This window comes from Bombina bombina, chromosome 5 (genome assembly GCF_027579735.1).
Source record: "Bombina bombina isolate aBomBom1 chromosome 5, aBomBom1.pri, whole genome shotgun sequence".
Classification (NCBI taxonomy): domain Eukaryota; kingdom Metazoa; phylum Chordata; class Amphibia; order Anura; family Bombinatoridae; genus Bombina; species Bombina bombina.
Genome location: NC_069503.1, coordinates 582,897,491 through 582,905,678, shown reverse-complemented (window position 1 = coordinate 582,905,678; position 8,188 = coordinate 582,897,491).

The window sequence follows — 8,188 nt, the reverse complement described above, 5'->3', positions numbered from 1 at the left end:
TGCACATTTTAGTTTCAGCGTCATGCATTGCAATTTCTTTTTGGAGTATTAGATTAGAAATAGCTCACAAACAAATATTAATATAAAAACAATTTGATAAGCTTACATGTCCTTAAAAGGCTCCTAATGGATTGGTAATATTGTGGTTCTCGACGTCTAATATCACTGTAGCGTCTCAAACATTGATGCCTGGTCCTTTTAATTTTTGATACACAATACATTCTGCGTATCATTTCGTATATAGTTTTGTCCCTTTCATCTTGCATGACTCCTCGGACACCCCCTAAGCGTTTAGGAAAATATCGGTCCATAACATACACTAGAATTATCATTTCCTCAGATGTGAATGGTGTAATTCTCTTCATCCATCCTGGTCGCATAGCAACTTTCTAAATGGGTGTGTCAAATCTCTAAAGCTTCTAAATCTCATGTTATTCAGTGTTTCTATGCAACATTATTATATTTTTGTAAAGTGTTTGAAATATTTACATAAAATTATTTTAAAGTTGTACTATTTATTGTCAGTCTAGTTTTTTTTTTCAGTTTCAGATGAAAAAATAATATGTGAATAATAATTAATGTTAAATGTAATTTAAGTTTTCAGTATATTTGTTAGTGTAAGTTCAATATAGTTATCAATAGTATAATTTATGCTAGTTTGTAATGTAGAATATAGAGTCATGTAATTATAGATCATTATTATTATTTTGTTTATATAGTTATTATGTAATATGATTGTTTGAAATAAAAAATAAAGTTTTATTATTAATCAATCGCTAATGTGACATCTTTAAAAAATTGTATTGATATAGATTTTTAAGGGTTATATACACACATTATCAGCATGGGCTAATAAAGAATTAGATTTTAGAATTAATTTTTTAAAGTTATATGTAATAGATACTAATTTGAATTTATAGACTTTAGATTACATTCACATCTATTTCGATGTTAGAAAAAATAAGACTGGTCTTATATGTTATCCTTCAAAAAAAAATACATATGTGTATATTTATATTTTGATCATAAAAGGATATCTATTCAAATAATAGTTTTGAATAAAATCAGTCAGTTTCTTTATGGATAACTTTTGGAAACATGCATCAAATTGATACAATTCATACAATTATAAAAGTTTAAAAAAAAAATAAAAAAAATGCACACTCTCACAAATTCTCTGATGAAAATAAAAAAAATTATTCACAAATTCACAATTTAAATTTTATATTTTTATTTTAATAACATAAAAATTTAAATCATGTGAATAAACTTTATTTATGAAATCAATCATTAAAATAGTTTTCTGCAACATAATTTTTTGCGTTAATGGCCTGTCTTGTTGGTGCATCATTACAGATGACCTTTGGGAAGTACTCAAAGGAGATTTTGTTAGCATCCTCAATTTCAAATCCTCTTCTTATTGATATGTTATGAAGAATGCAGCATACCAGAATTATTTTTGCAACCTTTTCTGGAGCATACGGCATCACACCACCTGAATGGTCAAGACAACGAACGCACATTTTTAACAATCCAAAAGCTCTCTCGATGATTCCTCGGGTGGATCTGTGTGCCTCATTGAATATAACCTTACATCTTCTTCGAGGATTATTATATGGTGTGAATAACCATTCTCTACTGAAATAACCAGCGTCCCTATAAAAAAATTAAAGATTAACATTTATTATATGATAAAGATGATAAATTTAAAGACAATTAAGTATGTTATTGAGTTACATATATCATCATCAAACTCAATAACATAATGAAAGTGACAATTAAAATACAACTATATTTTACATAGATTTAAAATTTTTTTGACCTAACAGCCATCCTTCAGGCATCTCTCCATCCTCAAACTTACGATATAAACCAGACTGACGCAAGATATAGGAATCATGACAGGATCCAGGGAAGTTAGAACAGACACTAAATATTTTCATGTTATGGTCACACACCATCTGAATGTTGAGAGAATGGTACTGTTTTTGGTTCCTGTAAACCTCCTTACGTTCTCGTGATGGTTTGACTGGAGCATGTGTGCAATCGATGGCTCCAAGGACATTGGGCATTCCAGACATTCTATAAAAGTTAGACTTCACAGATTGCCAATCTTCAGGAGTCGATGGAAGGCACACGTACCGTGGAAAGACCACCATCAATGCATCAATGACTTTGGTTAGGTGCCTCGAAAAAGCAGACTGGCTGATGCCAATTATAACGCTAGACACAGCTTGGAATGAACCGGTGGCAAAAAAGTTTAAGGCTGCTAACAGTTTTAATAGTCCGGGTATGGCTTGTGAACGCGCTGTCATATGCTCCAGGTATTCTGCTATCTCATTATAAAGTTCCATAATAGCTTCTCTGTCCAAACAGAATCTATGGATAATCTCCCGATCAGAAATGGCTTCCAAACCCATACATGGAAGGAAAACTCTAGGGACTCTGATTCTTCTACCTCTCCTTCTTTGCAATCCATTGTTTTCAACCGGTGCCTGTATAGCCCTTCTTCCTCGTAATTGAATCTATCTAAATAGAAACATATGTAAAAGTGTCTCCATCTTCATTCAGTGATCCAAAAACCAATAATGAAACTATTGTAGTCTAGTCCTTTCACTTAAGTACTTCAATCTGGCTTTAGGTTGATACCCCCTATAGTTTTCTATTGTATTCGCTACCTAAATGGTCACAAAGCAAATCACGTGAAGTTAGAGTGAAAGTTGTAGTGGGCGGATTACTTGCAACATTCATAATTTCTGATTAAAGCGAATTTACGTGCAATCGAAAATGTAGTAAGTGGAAAAAGAGTTAGGAACGATTAGTTGCATACAATTACGATAGCTGATGAAAAATAGTGGTTTTTCAATTCGATCGCAGATTGGTAAATACGAGATGCAGATTGTGAGCGAATTTTGACGCAGAAATACAGACGAAGGGTCACTTCAATGCTTAGTACATGTGCCCTATGTATGTTTATATCTGTTATTGATACTTTAACAAAGATACTTTTTTGGCCCAGCTCATTATAAGCTATCTCTTCAGATAAATGTACTAATGAACAGGAGAATTCCTAATCAGATCTCTAACTCCTCATAGTAAAATCATAATAGCCTCAAATATGTAGTCTTGTCATGTGTGGCACAGATCCCTTCTAGAAAACTCATGATTATAGCTGAACATGATCTCCTTAACATTTGTTCTCATTTAGATAATGTATTATTTAATTTTGTCTTACAGTTTTAGAAATATATTTCACCACCACTAACAAATATATTTTGAATAACAAATTTGGTCACATTTATTTGCATTATATTGGCTAACATATATATGTTTGTCTTATTATTATTATTATCAGGTATTTGTAGAGCGCCAACAGATTCCGCAGCGCTAACTTGGGCGCCAACAGATTCCGCAGCGCTTCTTTGTCTTAGAATTTTTACTATCATTCAAATGTTCTAGGATCCTTCAGTCTTTTAAATTCTTACCCTATGCACTTACATTTTTAGTCCATAAACTAGACTTCTTTTTATAAATGTAATTTGATTTCTTATCTTAAGGCATTGTCCTGTCATGTCTCTTACACTTAATATAAATCTTACAGAGATGGGATTTTGACCCAACACTTTCATATGAAGCCGATTACTACAGATGTAGTGTCGAAGCTGTGAGAAAAAATTTAATTAGTATCCCTCTTTGATAACATTTTCTGCAAATAAATGCTCTAAATGACAATATTTTTATTTGGGAAAATGTCAGTAGTTTATAGAATAAAATAAAAATGTTCATTTTAATCAAACACAAATCTATACATAGTAAAACCAGATAAACTTATAATTTTGCAATATACAGCATTTCTTCAATCAACCATTCACAGCATCCCATAGTGAGTTTGGTACCAGACCATATAGAGGGGTCGAATTATCATTGTGCGAGCGGACATGATCCAATATTGCAGAACATGTCCGCTGCACATCGATAAATACCGACAGCATACGCTCTCTGCATTTATCATTGCACTAGCAGTTCTGGTGAACTGCTGGTGCAATATCACCCCCTGCAGATTCGCGGTCAATCAGCCACTAGCAGGGGGTGTCAATCAACCCGATCGTATTCGATCGGGTTGATCGTATTCGATCAGGAGGACAGTTTATGGAGCAGCGGTCTTTAGACAGAGCTTGATAAATATGCCCCATAGTGACTATATTATGTCCTTCATAAAACAATACCAACACTTCTTTAAAGGGCCTTTGTGATGCCTGATTTCCATTGCAGCTGTAAATTGTGAAATCTAGTGTTAACAAGTATCTCCATAAAAGTAAATGAAGATTTTTTTTTATGTTACCACTAGTAAAGGAAACTAAGTCTAAAAACATTTGGAAACTTTGGCCTAGATTTGGAGTTCGGCGGTAGCTGTCAAAACCAGCGTTAGAGGCTCCTAACGCTGGTTTTGGCCGCCCGCTGGTATTTGGAGTCAGTGATTAAAGGGTCTAACGCTCACTTTTCAGCCGCGACTTTTCCATACCGCAGATCCCCCTAAGCCATTTGCGTATCCTATCTTTTCAATGGGATCTTTCTAACGCTGGTATTTAGAGTCGTTTCTGAAGTGAGCGTTAGAGCTCTAACGACAAAATTCCAGCCGCCTGAAAATAGCAGGAGTTAAGAGCTTTCTGGCTAACGCCGGTTCATAAAGCTCTTAACTACTGTACCCTAAAGTACACTAACACCCATAAACTACCTATGTACCCCTAAACCGAGCTCCCCCCACATCGCCGCCACTCGATTAAAATTTTTAACCCCTAATCTGCCGACCGCCACCTACGTTATACTTATGTACCCCTAATCTGCTGCCCCTAACCCCGCCGACCCCTGTATTACATTTATTAACCCCTAACCTGCCCCCCACAACGTCGCCGCCAGCTACTTAAAATGATTAACCCCTAATCTTCCGACCGCAAAGCGCCGCCACCTACGTTATCCCTATGTACCCCTAATCTGCTACCCCTAACACCGCCGACCCCTATATTATATTTATTAACCCGTAATCTGCCCCCCTCAACGTCGCCGACACCTGCCTACACTTATTAACCCCTAATCTGCCGAGCGGACCTGAGCGCTACTATAATAAAGTTATTAACCCCTAACCCGCCTCACTAACCCTATCATAAATAGTATTAACCCCTAATCTGCCCTCCCTAACATCGCCGACACCTACCTTCAATTATTAACCCCTAATCTGACGACCGGAGCTCACCGCTATTCTAATAAATTGATTAACCCCTAAAGCTAAGTCTAACCCTAACACTAACACCCCCCTAACTTAAATATAATTTACATCTAACGAAATTAATTAACTCTTATTAAATAACTTATTCCTATTTAAAGCTAAATACTTACCTGTAAAATAAATCCTAATATAGCTACAATATAAATTATAATTATATTATACCTATTTTAGGATTAATATTTATTTTACAGGCAACTTTTTAATTATTTTAACCAGGTACAATAGCTATTAAATAGTTAAGAACTATTTAATAGTTACCTAGTTAAAATAATAACAAATTTACCTGTAAAATAAATCCTAACCTAAGATATAATTAAACCTAACACTACCCTATCAATAAATTAATTAAATAAACTACCTACAATTACCTACAATTAACCTAACACTACACTATCAATAAATTAATTAAACACAATTCCTACAAATAAATACAATTAAATAAACTAGCTAAAGTACAAAAAATAAAAAAGAACTAAGTTACAAAAAATAATAAAATATTTACAAACATAAGAAAAATATTACAACAATTTTAAACTAATTACACCTACTCTAAGCCCCCTAATAAAACAACAAAGCCCCCCAAAATAAAAAATTCCCTACCCTATTCTAAATTAAAAAAGTTACAAGCTCTTTTACCTTACCAGCCCTGAACAGGGCCCTTTGCGGGGCATGCCCCAAGGATTTCAGCTCTTTTGCCTGTAAAAAAAAACATACCATACCCCCCCCCAACATTACAACCCACCACCCACATACCCCTAATCTAACCCAAACCCCCCTTAAATAAACCTAACACTAAGCCCCTGAAGATCTTCCTACCTTGTCTTCACCATACCAGGTTCACCGATCCGTCCTGGCTCCAACATCTTCATCCAACCCAAGCGGGGGTTGGCGATCCATCATCCGGTGCTGAAGAGGTCCAGAAGAGGCTCCAAAGTCTTCCTCCTATCCGGCAAGAAGAGGACATCCGGACCGGCAAACATCTTCTCCAAGCGGCATCTTCAATCTTCTTCCATCCGGTGCGGAGCGGGTCCATCTTGAAGCAGGCGACGCGGATCCATCCTCTTCTTCCGTTGTCTCCCGACGAATGACGGTTCCTTTAAGGGACGTCATCCAAGATGGCGTCCCTCGAATTCCGATTGGCTGATAGGATTCTATCAGCCAATCGGAATTAAGGTAGGAATATTCTGATTGGCTGATGGAATCAGCCAATCAGAATCAAGTTCAATCCGATTGGCTGATCCAATCAGCCAATCAGATTGAGCTCGCATTCTATTGGCTGTTCCGATCAGCCAATAGAATGCGAGCTCAATCTGATTGGCTGATTGGATCAGCCAATCGGATTGAACTTGATTCTGATTGGCTGATTCCATCAGCCAATCAGAAAATTCCTACCTTAATTCCGATTGGCTGATAGAATCCTATCAGCCAATCGGAATTCGAGGGACGCCATCTTGGATGACGTCCCTTAAAGGAACCGTCATTCGTCGGGAGACAACGGAAGAAGAGGATGGATCCGCGTTGCCTGCTTCAAGATGGACCCGCTCCGCACCGGATGGAAGAAGATCGAAGATGCCGCTTGGAGAAGATGTTTGCCGGTCCGGATGTCCTCTTCTTGCCGGATAGGAGGAAGACTTTGGAGCCTCTTCTGGACCTCTTCAGCACCGGATGATGGATCGCCAACCCCCGCTTGGGTTGGATGAAGATATTGGAGCCAGGACGGATCGGTGAACCTGGTATGGTGAAGACAAGGTAGGAAGATCTTCAGGGGCTTAGTGTTAGGTTTATTTAAGGGGGGTTTGGGTTAGATTAGGGGTATGTGGGTGGTGGGTTGTAATGTTGGGGGGGGGGTATGGTATGTTTTTTTTTACAGACAAAAGAGCTGAAATCCTTGGGGCATGCCCCGCAAAGGGCCCTGTTCAGGGCTGGTAAGGTAAAAGAGCTTGTAACTTTTTTAATTTAGAATAGGGTAGGGAATTTTTTATTTTGGGGGGCTTTGTTGTTTTATTAGGGGGCTTAGAGTAGGTGTAATTAGTTTAAAATTGTTGTAATATTTTTCTTATGTTTGTAAATATTTTATTATTTTTTGTAACTTAGTTCTTTTTTATTTTTTGTACTTTAGCTAGTTTATTTAATTGTATTTATTTGTAGCAATTGTGTTTAATTAATTTATTAATAGTGTAGTGTTAGGTTAATTGTAGGTAATTGTAGGTAGTTTATTTAATTAATTTATTGATAGGGTAGTGTTAGGTTTAATTATATCTTAGGTTAGGATTTATTTTACAGGTAAATTTGTTATTATTTTAACTAGGTAACTATTAAATAGTTCTTAACTATTTAATAGCTATTGTACCTGGTTAAAATAATTAAAAAGTTGCCTGTAAAATAAATATTAATCCTAAAATAGCTATAATATAATTATAATTTATATTGTAGCTATATTAGGATTTATTTTACAGGTAAGTATTTAGCTTTAAATAGGAATCATTTATTTAATAAGAGTTAATTAATTTCGTTAGATGTAAATTATATTTAAGTTAGGGGGGTGTTAGTATTAGGGTTAGACTTAGCTTTAGGGGTTAATACATTTATTATAGTAGCGGTGAGGTCCGCTCGGCAGATTAGGGGTTAATAATTGAAGGTAGGCAGATTAGGGGTTAATACTATTTATGATAGGGTTAGTGAGGCGGATTAGGGGATAATAACTTTATTATAGTAGCGCTCAGGTCCGCTCGGCAGATTAGGAGTTAATAAGTGTAGGCAGGTGTCGGCGACGTTGAGGGGGGCAGATTAGGGGTTAATAAATATAATATAGGGGTCGGCGATGTTAGGGCAGGAGATTAGGGGTACATAGGGATAACGTAGGTTGCGGCGGTTTACGGAGCGGCAGATTAGGGGTTAAAAAAA